This window comes from Amblyomma mixtum, chromosome 2 (assembly GCF_055824585.1).
Source record: "Amblyomma mixtum isolate Tamu chromosome 2, ASM5582458v1, whole genome shotgun sequence".
NCBI classification, from domain to species: Eukaryota; Metazoa; Arthropoda; class Arachnida; order Ixodida; family Ixodidae; genus Amblyomma; species Amblyomma mixtum.
The window spans coordinates 256386846-256403781 of NC_143013.1; the positions used below are offsets into that span (position 1 = coordinate 256386846).

The 16936-nt window shown below is 50.7% G+C and overlaps 1 protein-coding gene and 3 non-coding genes across 7 annotated transcripts in view; 1 reads left to right on the top strand and 3 right to left on the bottom strand.

Moving 5' to 3' along the window:
• Positions 1-16936, top strand: part of LOC149363621 (putative monocarboxylate transporter 5) — a 106681-nt gene that overhangs the window by 44427 nt on the left and 45318 nt on the right. The gene's annotated exons all lie outside the window — the stretch shown is intronic.
• TRNAK-CUU (transfer RNA lysine (anticodon CUU)) lies at positions 2149-2221 on the bottom strand. Its single transcript has one exon. It is a non-coding gene; the product is annotated as a tRNA-Lys (tRNA).
• Positions 2409-2481, bottom strand: TRNAK-CUU (transfer RNA lysine (anticodon CUU)). The gene has a single exon. It is a non-coding gene; the product is annotated as a tRNA-Lys (tRNA).
• TRNAK-CUU (transfer RNA lysine (anticodon CUU)) lies at positions 2668-2740 on the bottom strand. Its single transcript has one exon. It is a non-coding gene; the product is annotated as a tRNA-Lys (tRNA).

The window sequence follows — 16936 nt, forward strand, 5'->3', positions numbered from 1 at the left end:
AAAGAAAAATATAATGCAGGAAGGGAAGCGAATGTGTGTCCACTGATAACTAGTAAAAACATGGCTAAACTAGGTTACAACTTAACACATTCGGCGAGAGCTGTTAGGTCCCTCCATTTTCCCCTTTCCTTCTTCCCTTCTTTTTCTCTTCTATTCTTCTGGGTGAACCACCCGCGTAATTACTTCATATTAATAAAGTTTATTCTCTCTCTCTTTCTCCTAGCTTGATTTTTCTCTTCTCCTTCTATGTCTTCTTTCTGTTCTTCTCTCTTTTGGCTTCGTTCGGCTTTGCTTGCGGATTGCTACAACAACTAAAGTGGTTCCAGCTACACGACGGCTTGGGACGGACTCCCATTAAAGGGACACTGAGGAGAGCACTATTAATATATTTTTTATAGCAAAATCCGATAGTTCGGCATGTCATGGCTTTGTTGCCACTTGGCCGGCAGCGAAAAATGCATTTATTTCTAAGAAATTTGGATTCGAAGTTGAAAAGGTTTTTCCCGCCGCTGTGATTCAAACTTGGGATTCGGCTATGACGACAGAGGACTCAGTGACGTGAAACATGACGTGACATGGCGTGATACAGACTCCGTGATTTCTGGCGGCCAGCAGTGCGGCCTAGCAGCAGCCGAAAAGAAAGCTACCGCCGGCCGCACGTTGAAGGCATCTATCGGCTATTGCGGCCGTCGCTACAGTCGCTTCGCTTACGTTTGCACCGGCGTTTTGCGAGCGTTACGATGGATCTCGTTCTCGAAGTCGTCAACGAAGTTCTCGCAAATAGACACCTTTAGCATACCGTGTACCTTGATACCGCTAGCGGAATACCGGGAGCCCGCCTAACGCCGGCGACCAGGCGCTGATTGGTCCCGATGCTTCAGGCGAGCGCGTAGCTGCCCGGCACGTGGCGCCATCTGGCGACGTCAAGGAGATTTGCGCATGCATTGGCTGCGCCTCAGTGATTTGTGCTTCTCGTGTCCTAGCGTTGCTAGAACCATTGGTTCTAGCAACACTGTTTTGTTATATGACGTCATGACGCTTGTACTTGCGAGTTTGGCCTGTGGCGGCGATACCTGTATTTTGGTTCTTGCTCTTTTCTACGTTACAAGAGCTTTGTTGTCAGTATGAGTGGCGTTTTTGTAATCAGGAGCTGGTATTCTGTCGATACAAGCCAACTTCAATTTCTCCTCAGTGTCCCTTTAACGGCTCTCCCTGTATAAAAGGTCATTGTAACATTCAGCTCAAAGTGAGGCTGCTTTTGTCGGAAGAAAGGAAAGCCCACACAAAATCAGTAGAGAAAAGTGCCGACGATCTATGTCAGACACGGAGGAAGGAAAACTCAGGAGAGGCCCTCGCTCTCCGAGCTGCACGCCAAAAAGTGCGACGGAAGTCACTCGCTTTCGCAAAGACTACTGGGAGTCTTTGGCCGACGGCGCAGCCAATAGCAACGCTGGGCGCAGCTGCGTCGTCTGCTGCACTGCCTGCTGCTCACGCGCAAGCGCGCTGAGGCGGCGGCCAAATTAGGGGAGGAGCAGGGGAGAGCCCGCTTCAAAAAATGTGACGTAACCGCCCCTCCTGAGTTCTTTCCTTCCTCCATGATGTCAGATTACGCATTAGAATTGTTCCTCCTGACCGAAGCAGCCGCTACCGCTCATTCAGATCTTGCAGATGGTGGTGTGATCTAGTACGTCAACAACTGCGTGACACGACGTACCCTGCCTCCATGCCGTACCCCCTCGCCGCTCTCCCCCCGTCTCTTCCTCTTTCCCTTTCTCACCTTACCTCTCCTTCCCTTTCTGCTCTGAAAGTGCAGAGGACTACTTTCCTCTGCAGTACTGCTGCCAACTGAGGCTTCTGAATGGCGTGCAGATAAATTTTTCTGACATGCTAAACATTAAAAGAACATACGTCCAATGCAGTGCTGCCTTGCTAAACATTAAAAGAACATACGTCCAATGCAGTGCTGCCTCGCACACCTGAGCCTCATGCTGTACAGACCGAGCTAGCCGTGCGGATGGTTGAGGATCCCGTTCGATGCCATGCGAGTGGCTGCGCGCACAGTACTACGTGGTGCTTAAATTTGCAGCGGCCGATAACACTTCTGGACATAGTGAATTATTAAAAAAAGACTATACTTAAAAAGGAAAGCGCCCAACGTGGGGCTCGAACCCACGACCCTGAGATTAAGAGTCTCATGCTCTACCGACTGAGCTAGCCGGGCGACAAGAGCCCCTCTTCCTCTGGGGCCACATAGAGATAGGGCAGCTAGAGCGGACACAAAGAACAGCCTTTTTTTTTTGTCGTCAGGGGCGCTTTGGCATGCAGCCGCAGATAACATTGTGGAACAAGGGCTGCGGCTAAAATCAGACAGAATGAATATGGGATGCAGAACAAAAAAAGAAATGAAGCGCCCAACGTGGGGCTCGAACCCACGATCCTGAGATTAAGAGTCTCATGCTCTACCGACTGAGCTAGCCGGGCGACGAAAGCCCCTTTTCCTCTGGGGCCACATAGATAAGGCAGCTAGAGCGGACACAGAGAACAGCCTTTTTTTTTTTGTCGTCAGTGGCGCTTTGGCATGCAGCCGCAGATAACATTGTGGAACAAGGGCTGCGACTAAAATCAGACAGAAGGAATATGGGATGCGGAGCAAAAAAAGAAAGGAAGCGCCCAACGTGGGGCTCGAACCCACGACCCTGAGATTAAGAGTCTCATGCTCTACCGACTGAGCTAGCCGGGCGACGCGGTTTGTACATCGTCCGGTGATATATATAGGGCTGCCGGCTATCTTTGCTGACGATCTTCGGTTTACGACAGATTGCAGAAATGCCCGCAGAATGTCGACATCGCCTGTGGCAGGAGATATGGGTGATTCTTGGGCAGTCTTGTTAACCTCGAAATTCTTTCAGAGTCATAAGTACATCAACGAGGGCCAACCCTACTGCAGCGTATTTTGTGGTCTTAATGAAGGAACGCATTTAACAGCTGCCTTTACAGCTGTCTTTGTCCTCAGATTTTTGTACATCCGGCAGCAGTACGAGAAACAATTGCAGGTTGAGTGGGATATGAACCCGCACCTTTCAGGTGCCAGTGCGGGTAGGGGAAACGCGGCGAAATGAGGCTGGTTGCGCCAACGCGAATAGTCAGCGGTCATTTTTTCCTTCCTTCGATGACTCTTGCGAAGCAATACAACGTGCAAAGAAAACAAACAAAATTCATCAGACAAACTTCCTGCTGCTTTCACCTGGCCTACAGGTCGTAGAAGCTTTTGCAGATGGCACTTGCTGTCTTAGTTAGGTTGCAGTTAGTGCGACACGAACAAGAACAGGTGTTGCTAAAAATGGCGCTAATTACGTGCGCAGCTAAGCACAAGGACAAAAGCGAAAATTTATATAAAAGAGACCTTGCGAGAAATAATTTTTTTCCGCTTATGAATGTACAATATCATCATGAGATGACCAGAGAAAGACCTCTTAAAACGTTCCAGCTTTTTTATCCCTTCCGTAGGTGATATTCTTAATGCTATAGCATTTAGGTCTTTGTCTTGCAAAAAACTTCCGGTTTCTCCGTAAAGAAATTCTCTGATTGGTCGTGAGGGCCATGAAGTCATCATCACCACCAAATTTTAAAATCTGAGGATAAGAATGTTCGAGTACCATTGAAGTTTCATATGGAATTGTACTGACTCGACCCACTTTTTCACATTAATCCATTCACTAACCTCCATCAATTAATCCGCCCACCACTAATCCACACCAGCATGCGCACGCACGCACGCACGCACGCACGCACGCACGCACGCACGCACTAATTCACCTTAATCTATTTTCTGAGGTGGGCGTGCTTCCGAAATTTGGGGATTCTTTAGAATATTTGGGTGTGGGCCAATTCTAAATACTATTGCATTTTCTTCTTTAAGAATGTGCCCCCTAGTTTTTTTTTTTGTGTGTGTCTGGTTGGCTCGTCGTGCGTATAAAATGCCTATAAATATGATTGTGGCAGCGTTGGCATCCTCGACCCTCAGCGGCAAGTGGCTTTGGCGTTCGGCTGCTCATCCCAAGGCCCTGGGTTCGATCCCGGCCGCTGCGGGGGGCATTTAGATGAGTCGAAGCGAAAGAAAAAACGCCCTTGTGCTGCACGTTGTCAGCGCACGGTAAAGGACCCTCGCCGACAACAGGCGACGATCCTGAGTAGACATGTCATACACGTCATCGCTGCTGCCTAGTGGGCACTCGCAACTGACGTAACGAAAGTAGCGCATAAAGGTTTCTTTAGTGACAACCTTCCTTGCGTTGTTCCTTGTGTGTGCATGAGATCTCAAGGTCGAAGAGCTCGAGTGCATTCCTTAGGTGAGGTGATCTAGGCTTAACAAGGATTAGACAAAACGATTTTTGCTTTTTAACGAAGCTTCGGGTGCTCTTAAGAAATACCGGCTGGCTAATGCTCAATCAACACCAGTTGCGATGTTGTAATCCTGCACTTCAAGATGCTGTTCAACGCAGGTGTTTCGTTGCCACTGTTGTCTGTTAAAAGAAAAGGGCATCGACCGTCAAGGCGAAATTCGTTGTTAAGGCGAAAGCCTTTAATGGCTGATACTGTCGCCCGTTAGCAAAGCGTGTCACACGTGTTTGACTTGCAAACTAAAAAAGATAGAAGAAAACGAATGGTTCGTTCAGATAGAGGAGGAAAAAAAGAAGCTAGAAGCCAAGTTTGATGACTGCAGATTAAATAGTTAATTAATTATAGGCAAAAATGTGGAAATTGCGTCGAAACAGCGCGGACGTCGATATAGCCACGGGAACGGTGTGACGTGACATCCACCGGAACATGTTTGAAAAACAGCGCACAAAAGACTAGAGACAAGAGTAAAGGCAACGACAGGACAAGAGACTCTTGTCTCTAGTCTTTTGTGCGCTGTTTTTCAACCATGAACCTATACCAACTCGCCCAACTTACCGTTCTACTAAATCCACCGGAAGTCGCCACGGCATAGTGCAAATTGTCGCAGAATGAAAAAACGCCGGATTTGTATCAAATTAGAGGGAAAATTGTGTAATTAAGCGTAGTTAACACTTAACATTCCGGAAAGATGTATAATTGGGGTATCGACATAGACAGGGGAACGGTGTGACGTCACATCCACCGGAAGTCGTCACGGCATAGTATCCTCGGCTTTCGCCTCTCAACACCTTAGTTTCCAAAGTGCCCTCGCAATTTTTTTCATCTTCCACTGCGGCACAACCCGCAGGAAAACAGCGAAACAGCAGCTCTGGAAGACCTGCGTAATCATTATCTGCTTTCTGCAGGTTATGCAGTGAGTCACTCAGGGCACAGAAAGCCCCTTTTCAGCCATACAAGAATTAACAGTTAGCGTTTTCCAAAGCAATTTAATAATGAACGTTTTGATTCAAGCGGCGACTGAGATTCTTTTTCGCACGATACATGATATTTTCGTCGTGGTTTGCGCAGTAAGAGACAGGTGTAACAGCACGAGCAGTACTACATCGCAAATACCATCGTGCTCTTTTCGCAGTTTGCATGTCTTGAGCGCTCCAAATGAAACATGATGATATGAGCTGACATGGTACAACGGCTTCACGTATTAAACCGTGCACGTCACCGGCTCACCTGTTGGTAGGGATAACAATGTTGGGGGATCGGGCTGCACATAATGAAGTTGGCAAACTGTGTGTAGAAGCTGTTCCTTCGCACTTATCGAAAACGGTTCTCGAAATCACATAAGAACAACTTGTTAGGCCCAGTCTTCAACGACACCCAAAGGAATACATTTGTGAGGCTTGTTCTTTACCACATTAGGTAGTGCCCGAATACTGCGGACATGGATATATTTTCTGAATCTTTGCTCAAGGAGAACGCAACATGCAGTGGGATGTACCCGAATAGACTGACAAAAAAAAATTGAAGCTTCAAGCGGTGACCTTTGCAAACATGAACCAATTCTTCTGTTTTTCGAAAATGAATAACGTTATTTTGGAAGTACGGTTCGCTATCTGCCGCGATTAATTAGGTAGCATTCCTACGTATTGTTATCACCGAGCACGCATTCCGCTGGCACACGTGGAAACCAGCGCCGTGCGTCCGCCATCGCGCAAAGCAAGCCCGGACCCTTGTACATGTCGCGGCTTGCAGCATAATTCATCCAGGCTCGCCCGGCGGAATCCGCCCTCACTAGCGCCGGCTCGAGACTCAACCGACGCTTCTCCGGCAGCAGACGCAGCCGCCCGCGCGCTCTCTCACCGGGCTGTTTTCTCCTCCCCACCCGATCAGGAACCCGATTTTAATCCGGTCTATACATTCAAAGATATTACAACATATTATCAAAATTGTCATCGCCTTTACCCTAGCCCATGTAAAGGCCTCAAGAAGGCGGATGAGCGGCTCCTTCTCCGCCTTCTCACCAATACATTGCTGTGCCCGGCAGCGCTAAAACATTTTCACCCCTCCTTTAGCGGCAGCTGCCCACACTGTAGTGCGGTGTCTTCGGACACCTATCACATGGTGTGGGCCTGCCCCTCCAACCCCGCTATTCCCCCCATCCCCAACCCAACCCGGGAGGACTGGGAGGCGACCCTGCTCGGCTGCCATGACTTACAGGCCCAACAAGCCTTAATCGGGCGCGCCCGGGCGGCGGCAACCATCACTGGGGTCCCATACTAGGGACCTCCACCTAGTGTTTGTAAGGATCGGTCCCTTACGGGCTGATCCAAGCATACCTCCTGTTCATTCGTAATAAATGTTTTCACCACCACCTCCGGCAGCCCTTTCCCGGCTGCTACTTCGAACGACCGTGTCCCTTTCGCTTATTCGTCCAATTCAGACGGCGACCAGCGGAGTGACCTGATTGGAGGGCTCGAACGGCTGGCTGCTGCAAAGGTTTCCGAGGCTCTAAAAGCCGAGCCGCACTGAGCGGGAGCAGCAGACGAGGAGCAGACGGAGGCAGCAAACGAGGGCGACGCTGTTACGGGTCCTCGCCGCGCTCCCTTGTGCGAGCCCGATATGCTCTCGGCCCCTGTGCTTACTATATAACGTCCATTAACGCCCTTGTATATAGTGCATATAAATGTTTCGTTAACTCACTGTCGCCTACGCCCGCCGCGGTGGCTCAATGGTTATGGCGCTCGGCTGATAACCCGAAAGACTCGGGTTCGATCCCGGACGCTGCGGTCGAATTTCGATGGAGGCGAAATTCTAGAGGCCCGTGTACTGTGCGGTGTCCATGCACGTTAAAGAACCCCAGGTGGTCGAAATTTCCGGAGCACTTCACTACGGCGTCCCTCATAGCCTGAGTCATTTTGGGACGTTAAAACCCCGCAAAACAAACCATAGATCACTGTCGCCTTGACCGTTTCGTCGCTCAGCCCTGCGCAACAACGGCAGCATGCTGGGATGCCCAGTCGCAACAGTCACGGTGGCAGAGGTGGGGTGCCCCAGTCCCAACGGTATCTAACTGGATCGATGGGGGAAAAAAAACATTCCCACAAATGCTGAAGGTCATCAATCAATCCCATCGTTGTAACTTTAGGCACTTTCGCAACTGTACCGCCTTTCTGCGTGCAGAACAAAACATTTATTTTTTTCGACAGCTTGCATAACATTGCCATGGTGAGGACAATTTTCTGCCATAGGTCAGAAGCCGAACTAGCGGATTAAAAAGGCAGCACACATTCTACACACAAATAACCCTATATCGGAGTAAAAAGGGTGTAAGCTATCCTCTGCCGCACTGCCTATTAGGGGCGGGATATAGTGCCTAAGTTACGGAGTAAATTTTGGTCACTAAATATACCGAATGCTTACTCTTGGCAACGTGTACCTCAAGGATCCGTGTTGGGGCCACTGTTATTTTTAATTTTCATCAACGACATAACCAACAATATCGATTCTAACATCAAACTCTTCGCCGATGACTGCATTATCTATAAAACAATTAACAGCTACGAAGACCACATTTCACTCAGCGATTCATTGAACAAAATAACCGAATGGTGCAAAACATGGCAAATGACGGTAAACACGACTAAATCTGTTTGCATGACGGTAACAAGAAAAAGGCAGCCTTACGATTTTCCGTACTTTGTTAATGGCAGAATACTGACGAAAGTTCACCAGCATAAGTACTTAGGTATCACACTAACTTCTGACCTCAGATGGGACGCGCACATTGCTAACATAACCTCGAAAGCATTACGCAAACTATTTTTTCTTCGAAGATGTCTGCGCCTTGCACCCACATCGACAAAGCTTCTCGCATATACTACTTTCGTTCGACCAGTTTTAGAATACGCTAACACAGTTTGGTTCCCCCATTCAGTGACTAATGTAACAAAACTAGAAAAAGTACAGCGTAAAGCATTGCGGTTTATACACAACAAATATAAGCGCACAGATTCACCAACTAACCTCGCGGATATTTCGGGTTTAGCGACGCTATCATCAAGAGCGCAACAAGCACGACTAAAATTTTTATTTCACCTGATACACAACTACTACAAGATAGACGTATCAAAATACATATCTTTCTCGCAATCACGCCCGTCGAGGCATAAACACGCACGCGCGATAACAGAATACTCATGCCATAACGACGCGTTCATGTATTCGTACTTTCCCCTCGTGATCAGAGAACGGAATCGCCTTGATCGCTCAATCATAACTGCAACCACATTATCTCAGTTCACGTCACGGATAGAATCCTTATCAATTAACGAATAAAGCAGTTTCACTGACATACTCAACCGTCTTTCATCACTTCATTAGATTGTTAATTAATCGTGAAGAAAGTCTCTTATTTTTTCCGCTGCTGTGTTCCCATGTGCTCTAATTGAATTCCTTATGGCAATGCTCCACCCGACTCCTAGACATGTATTTTTCTTTTTCCTTGCTAATGTTTACCTTTTATTTTATTTTGCTTGTTCCTTTCTGTTCACCTGTGTTTGATTTGTATTCACTTTTTTTTTTAAATTCCAGAGTGCACTGCTCAAATTTTTATCATGTTTGTCATTTTTGTTCGCCCACCTGCTATGGTCCCTGCTGGGACTGGCAGTATTGTAAATAAATAAATAAATTCCCACTGCAAGTAACCTGACTCAATGGGAAGAGGCTTTTAAACATAGCGCCAAAGGTCTTGATGCTAGCAAACGCAGGAGATTGAAACCTTGGCTAAAAACTGCGTAATTGCTAGAACATCTCATGCTTTGGAGAGGAAATTTGTTTCCGTTTCCAACCGTATAAGTATTCCGTATGTTTAGTGATGGGCCTGCCCCTGGAAGGATGTGCGCTATAGAGGACAGGCTGCTGCCTTTTAAGGCGAAAGCCTTTAATGCCTCATAATTGTCGACGGAAGGCTGTCAGCAGAAGCTTGTAAGCAGAGGTGTCCCGCTTTTGACGGGTGTCCACCGAGATATGTGAGACAGTTAATGCGCATTCCTCAAATACAATTTTCATTCTCTTCATTACGGCCCCTCTTTCTCTTTCTTCTTTCACTACCACTTCCTCCCTTCCTCTACGGTGTGGTTCAGGTGTCCACAGAGATAACATAGAATTACTGCGCCATTTCCTTTCCTCAAAAAGCGTTGCGTTCAAAGGGCAAGGCATCGCGCCGAACGGGTGGTGGCGTTCCGTGGACTCCCTGGCAGCTCTACAACTCGCTGTCGCGTTCCACTCCTAAAGGCGAAGCTTAAACGTCATTAATTAGCAGTTAATTAGTATTTAGTCATTAATTAGAAAACTGTCATTACTTAGTAATTAGTCATTAATTACGTGTGGCGTCCTCCAGTGGTGACGTCACCAGTGCCACAGAGGCAGTCAAAGTGATGCGGGAAACGTTTTCGCCTCTACGCACTTAGGACGCGCGCGTTCGCACGGGGAGTCAGACGTGCTGTTCGTCGGCTCCGCTGATTTTCAGCCGGAGCAGCGGAAGTTTCCGCCTGACCCTAGCAAGTTCATCCCCAACGTGCACCGAAAGCTGTCGGGAACATCTGGACACCAGTTTTTCCAAGGTGGGCCCGGTTAAACCCCTTTTTCGGGCAACACATGGCCCGATCGGGCCGGTGGCGCGGCTAGGCCTAACGGCCGAACCGGTAACCGGCACATCGGGGCCTCTGGCCACTGACGCCAGTATGGCTGCTCCGCAAATCTCCTGCCGAGGCTACGACCCCGAAAACATGCACTGGACAACGGTTAACCCAGCGGCAACCGAAGGCCCAGTTTCGGCAACGGTTACCCCAGCGGCAACCGGAGGCCCAGATTCGGCAAGATTTCGCAGCGCCGCGTTGAACGCCGCAGTGCTGCGCCGAGCGCAAGACCAAGCCTTAAAGCCGGCGTCCGTAGACGCGGCCGGCGTTCACGCCGGAAACCAGCAGTCACCCGCCCCGCACGCGTCGGGCCGCAGTCGGCGACTGCTCACGAAGTGGAAACCGCCTGTTATACTCAAGCCTGCTCCAGACGACTACGTCGTCGTCATCAAGCCCCGGACCCGCGTCTCATTGTACGAGACTTTCCAGGAGACCGGCTACGGCCGGGCGTTCACGGCTCTCCTGGGCACGCAACCCGCAACTGACCTTACCATAATACCGGTAAGAGAACAAAACCTCATTATTGTTCATACTGCGAAACCTGAGCTAGCCGACCGGATCATCGGCGAATTTGAACTTAATGGACCCGACGGGAGGGTCCCGCTTGTGGGGCACCTGCGCCAAGACGGCAAGGACGTCTGCTACGGCGTCATTACCGTCCGTAACTCTGAAACTACGGACTCGCTCCGTACTAGGCTCCAATGGCGCTACGGCACCATCGTGGAAGTGCGAAAATTTGGGACATCCAACAAAGCGAGACTGACTTTTGCCGGAACAGAGAAGCCACGTTTCGTGCACTACGATTCAGAGCTTGTACAAGTTAGGCCTTACCAGCGAACCATTCCAGCCTGCCGACATTGCGGTGTGGTCGGCCACCGCGTGGACGCCTGCCCCGGCCAGAGGCTGGACCGGTGTGGCCTGTGCGGACAGCAGGCTCTACTCGTTGAGGGGGTGCGGGCCCCTCACCAGTGCAACCCAAAGTGTTCAGTGTGCGGCGGGGCCCATGCCACGGGGGGCCCTGCGTGTACGGCTAAATATCGCGCTATCCAGCCCCCGCATGCCGAGCGCGGCCGTAAATCGAAGCGGAATCGACGCAAGCGTGGCAAGCGTCGCCCGGACAAGCTGAAGGCCAAGGCTGCCGACCAAGCCATGGACCAGCCTGTGAATTCCTCTACCGGGAGCCAGGGGAAACCTCCAGCTGCGCCACCGCCGCCTCAAGCCGGTGCAGCGAAGCCCCTCGGACCTCCCCAGAACGGCGGCTCCAAGACGTGGGCAAACGTTGTCAAGCAACACTCCCAGGTGAGCGGCGCGGGCAGGGCAGCTTCTCCCTTCCCTCCCCCTTCCCAATCCCAACCACGGCCAATCTCTGCCGAACAAAAAGAAATATCTGCTCTCCGCGAGCAGGTTGCAAATTTTCAAAAGCGCCTCGCAATAGCGGAGGCCCGCCAAAATTCCCCCAACCACACCTCTGCCTCACCCGCAGCAGAGGCAATGGAAAGCGACGCAACCCCTTCAGGACAGGCTGCGCATGCCCTCACGGCACTCGAGGCGAGAGTGAGCGCGCTCGAAACTCAAGTTAACAACAGAATAGCCGCATTGGAAACGCAAATCAATGCCACACTTACGGCGGCACTCAACAAAATTAGCCACCTTGCGGCATCTATCCCAAACCTCATAACCGCTCAGTTCGCTCAACTCACCCGCGCTCCCAAGCGCGCTGGCCCGCTCAAAACCTTCGCAGGCCGGCAGCTCAAAGCGTCTAGGCGTCGAATCGCCGGAGAAGAAGAAGAGGTCCCCTGTGCCATCTCCAGTATAGAGAACGCTCCTCTCTTTGGAGCCACTGGCTCTCAAGCCTCCTCTCTCCAAACTCACAACTCTACCCTTGATCATGGCGGGCGCCCCTAGAAATAGGAAGCATCCGCGAAGCAATTCGATCCCTATTCAAATTGTACAGTGGAACTGTCGCGGATTCAAGGCACGCACAAAGCGAGCCGATCTACGCCTTTTCCTTACAACTTTCCCAGAATTACCTGCTGTGGTGGCCCTTCAGGAGCCAGGAAATGGCGCCACCCTTGCCAGTTACACGGTGTACCAGCAGGATGCGCAGAGCTGCCTCTGCGTACATAAAAATTACACGGCCTCCCAGGTTGACCTGGATCTTAGCGCTAATTTCTCCTATGTAATGGTGACGATCCTTCCGCTACGCAAACAGGACCCCCCATTGCACATACTCAACATTTACTGTCCCCCAAAGCTACCAAATGTTACATTCGCAGACATCTTCAGCCGGGCTTTGAAGGTCGCGAATCGGGATCCCCTCATAATCGTTGGGGACTTTAATGCTCCCAGCACCTTATGGGGGTACACACGTGAAGAGAAACGCGGACGCAAGTTGGCGGAGCTTGTTTCCACACTGGGCCTTACTCTTCACACGGATCCCGCGCAACCCACTCGTATAGGTAACTCCGTTACACGCGATACGTGTCCGGACCTCACCTTTACGAAAAATATTCGCTATGCAGATTGGAGGAACACCGAGGAATCCCTCGGTAGTGACCACTGCATAATTACCGCTACAATCCATACCAAACCACTCACAAGACCACAGGCCAATGCAAAACTACCCGACTGGACCAAATTTAGGAGCAGCTACACCAATCCTCAATCAATAATGGACCAAGGATACTCAACGTGGTCCCTACACCTGGTATCCCACTTGAAATCAGTCGAGCAAAATGTTCAACTCTCAGAGGCGAGCCCGGCGGTGGATAACCACCTCCTTCACCTCTGGGAGGCACGACACAGCCTAGTCCGCCGCTGGCGTCGTCAAAAACACAATCGGAAACTCAAAATTCGCATCGCGGATATCACCCAACAGGCGGCACAATACGCGGCCCAACTCGCCGACTCCAATTGGGTGCACCGATGCAACACTGCAGCTCGGCAAATGTCGAGTCGGAGTACGTGGCACCTCTTCCGCGCCCTTATTGATCCGGCACAAACCCGTACTGAGACACAAAAACAGCTTCAAAGGGCTATACATAACTTCACTGGAGACACGGCCAAACTGGCCGATGCGCTCCGCGACAAATATTTGAGTATACACCAGGATCCCCGTGGTCAGGCGTACTCGTATGCAGGTTCCGAGAACGCGGATTTGGATCAACCGTTCCAGCTCCATGACCTAAAAGCGGCCCTGGCTAAAATGAAGCGAGGTACAGCACCAGGCCGGGACAAGGTGACGGTAAAGCTTATTGCCAACCTCCCAGATCCCGCCTACGAAACTCTCCTCGATTACTTCAACACTATCTGGATTGGAGGCACAGCACTCCCCATAGATTGGAAAACGGCACTAGTAACTTTCATTCCCAAGCCAGGTAAAGCCATTAACACCGACAACCTCCGGCCCATCTCCCTCACTTCGTGTGTGGGGAAGCTGATGGAGACTATGGTCCGCGACAGATTGTCGGCTTTCCTGGAACAGCAAAACATTTTCGCAGACACCATGTACGGTTTCCGCCCACACCGATCCGCACAAGATGTCCTGTTGCAACTTCACAAGGAGATTCTCGACCCCGTCGAGCACCCCAGCAATGATAAAGTAGTCGTCGCACTTGACCTGCGGGGGGCTTTCGACAATGTGACCCACGAGATCATCCTATCCCACTTGTCGCAAACAGACTGTGGGCGCAATACTTTCAATTATATCAAACAATTCCTTACAGATCGCCAATCCTATATCCGGCTGCAAGACACAGAATATGGCCCATATCAACTTGGCACACGAGGGACCCCACAGGGAGCTGTCCTCTCGCCATTACTATTTAATCTGGCCATGATGAAGCTCCCTACCCAGCTGGCAGAGGTCGCCGGTGTGCAGCACGCTCTGTATGCGGACGACATCACCCTCTGGGCAACACAACAATCGGTTGGAGACATCGAGACCAACCTGCAACAAGCGGCAGCTATTGTGGACGAATACGCTCGTCGCTGTGGTCTTGAATGCTCCCCGAGCAAATCTGAATTTGTGCACATACGCCCCAACTCAAAGTGCACAACCAAAATTGCCCTTTCCCTACTTAGCGGACCGATACCTGAACACGAGGAGATCCGGGTACTGGGGCTTTTCATTCATCATAGGCGCAAGATAGACACTACCCTAAACAAGCTACGTAAGGTGGGGGACCAGGTGGGTCGGATGCTCCGCCGGGTGTCCAATAAAAGGGGGGGACTACGATGCAAAGATGCCCTGCGGCTGGCCAATGCATTCGTGACCAGCCGGATTTTATATTCGGCTCCCTACCTCCACCTACGCAAATGCGATGAGAATGCCTTAGAAGTAGTTCTCCGCAAGATTTATAAGAGAGCGCTCGACCTCCCCATAACGACGTCCAACAAGCGTCTCCTCGGTCTGGGGATGACCAACACCTTTGGGGAGTTACGAGAAGCTCATCTTAACAATCAATACTTGCGCCTAAGCAAAACACCTGCGGGGAGCCGCCTTCTGACCCGCTTACACATATCCTACGCAACACATACAGAAGAACGGGTCCGCATCCCTGAAGCCTGGCGCTTTGCACTCCAGGTGCGACCCCTTCCGAAGAACATGACTGCAGACACCCATGATGGTCGCCGTCTCGCGCGGGCGGAGGCTATTTCTCAACAATATGGCCATAAGCCAGGTGTCTTCTATGTGGATGCGGCCGGCCCACACCATGGGGGTTGGTACACGGCGGCCGTCATCCACCAAAACACTACAGTTCAGGGCCTTACTTTCCGTGCCCCAAACATTACATTTGCGGAAGAGATCGCCATTGCACTGGCCGCCGCAGATCCAGAGTCCCGAGTCATTATTACGGACTCCAGGGGCGCCTGCCGCAATATTGAGCAAGGGTATATTCCAGACCGTGCTTTCAAAATTCTCCACGCATGCGAATACACAGGGTTTCCGACCCATCGTACCATCGTGTGGGCTCCGGCTCATGCGGGTCTTGAGGGGAACGAGGCAGCAGACGCTGCCGCCCGCGCGCTTACTCACCGGGCGTCGCCTCATCCGCAGCCTGATCCGGAATTCAATTTCAATCCGGCCATCACCTTTAAAGAGATCACCTCTCTTTATCAAAATTTTCATGGTCTCTATCCCCCTCCCTGTAAAGGCCTCACCAGGGTGGAGGAGCGCTGGCTTCTCCGCCTCTATACCAATACTGTACTGTGCCCGGCAGTACTTAAGCACTTCAATTCTTCTTTCTCGGGCGCGTGCCCACACTGTGAGGAGGAGTTTTCGGACACCTACCACATGGTGTGGGCATGCCCTTCCAATCCTGCCTACCCACCCCTCCTCCACCCCACTCGAGAGGACTGGGAAGCTGCCCTGCGCGGCTGCTCCGAACTCCATGCCCAACAGGAATTGGTAGCTAGAGCCCGGGCCGCTGCGGAAGCTACAGGGATCCCGGACTAGGGATCCCTCCTAGTGTTTGTAAGGGGCGGGCCATTCCGGCTCGCCCCATCGACCTCTCACTGTAAATAGAAATAAAAGTTTTCCTCCTCCTCCTTCTACGCACTTTAGGCACTCAAAGTGGCCCCTGAATTTTTTTACTCCTGTGCAAATTCGTGTTCAGACTAAATTCGCTTTGAAAACACTGAGAAAAAAAACATGCACTGTGCCAACAACAACAAAAAAAAAATTACCGACGATTACGTTACTTCCTAATGCGAAATTTGAGCGCAGCAAATAAGCTGTTTCACCTTTTCGATAGATTGAGGCAAAGAAATCGAGCAACACATGTATGCGCTATCACAGAATTTTTTTTTATTTTTCACACGTATTCGTTTAACAAAGACTCCACTAACAGTTCTTGACAGTCATGAAGGAAGCTTTGTGGTCGGAGAAATAGAGTGATATATGTTCGAATTGGTACACCAATGCTTGATTCTCAAAGGCGAGATCTATACAAGTGCCTCGCGAGGTTGTCACAGCCGTGGGACGCGTTACGAGCGAGAGGAACGGGATGTTCTCCCGCATAAGTGTTAGGAAATTGCTGTTTGTCTTTATGTCAACATTAAAGTCCCCCACTACTAACATCGGTGTGGATCGATGGACGGTTAATGCGAGTTGCAGGAAGTGCACGACGTCTTTCGTGAGTGCGGTAGGGGCGAAGTAGGCAGCTACTACCAGCAAGCCGTTGGGCAACTTTGCGGCGCACAGTTCGCCAACTTCATGTGACGTGCCAAACATTTCGACTGGTATTGCAGAGAGACCTGTGCGCAAGTAGATAGCGACTCCCGCCGCTCTGTTGTGGTCTCTGCGAGCACCACAGCAGTATAGGAAATCTATGATTTCGAGAGGCTCTTCGGGATCCATCCAGGTTTCAGCAAAGCAAAGTACAGAGGAATGGCGCAGAATGTGATCGTGGTGTACGTCCTTGGCATGTGCGGCAAGGGAGCGTACGTTAAGAATGTGGTTGTGAATGATGAATCAAGTGCTGCCAGCGAATGACGCGTCCATTGGCTGTCTGCGTGTGTTACTGATGTGTGTTTAACATGTTAAGCTTCGCCTGTAAGAGTGGAACGCGACAGCGTCTTGCAACGCTGCCAGGGAGTCCACAGAACGCCATCGCCAATTCGGCTGTACGCCTTGCTGGACGGTAAATTTATTTGTTGAGGAAAGGAAATGTATCTCTCTCGCATATCTGGGTGGACACCTGCACCAATACCTCCTCCGTAAGGCAAAGGGGGAAGATGGGAGTGAACGAAGACGCCGTATTAGCTAGACGCGCCTTTGTTCATTCCAAACCATTCAGCTGGCATTACGGAGTGGCTAGCGTGCTCGTATCGCACTCCGG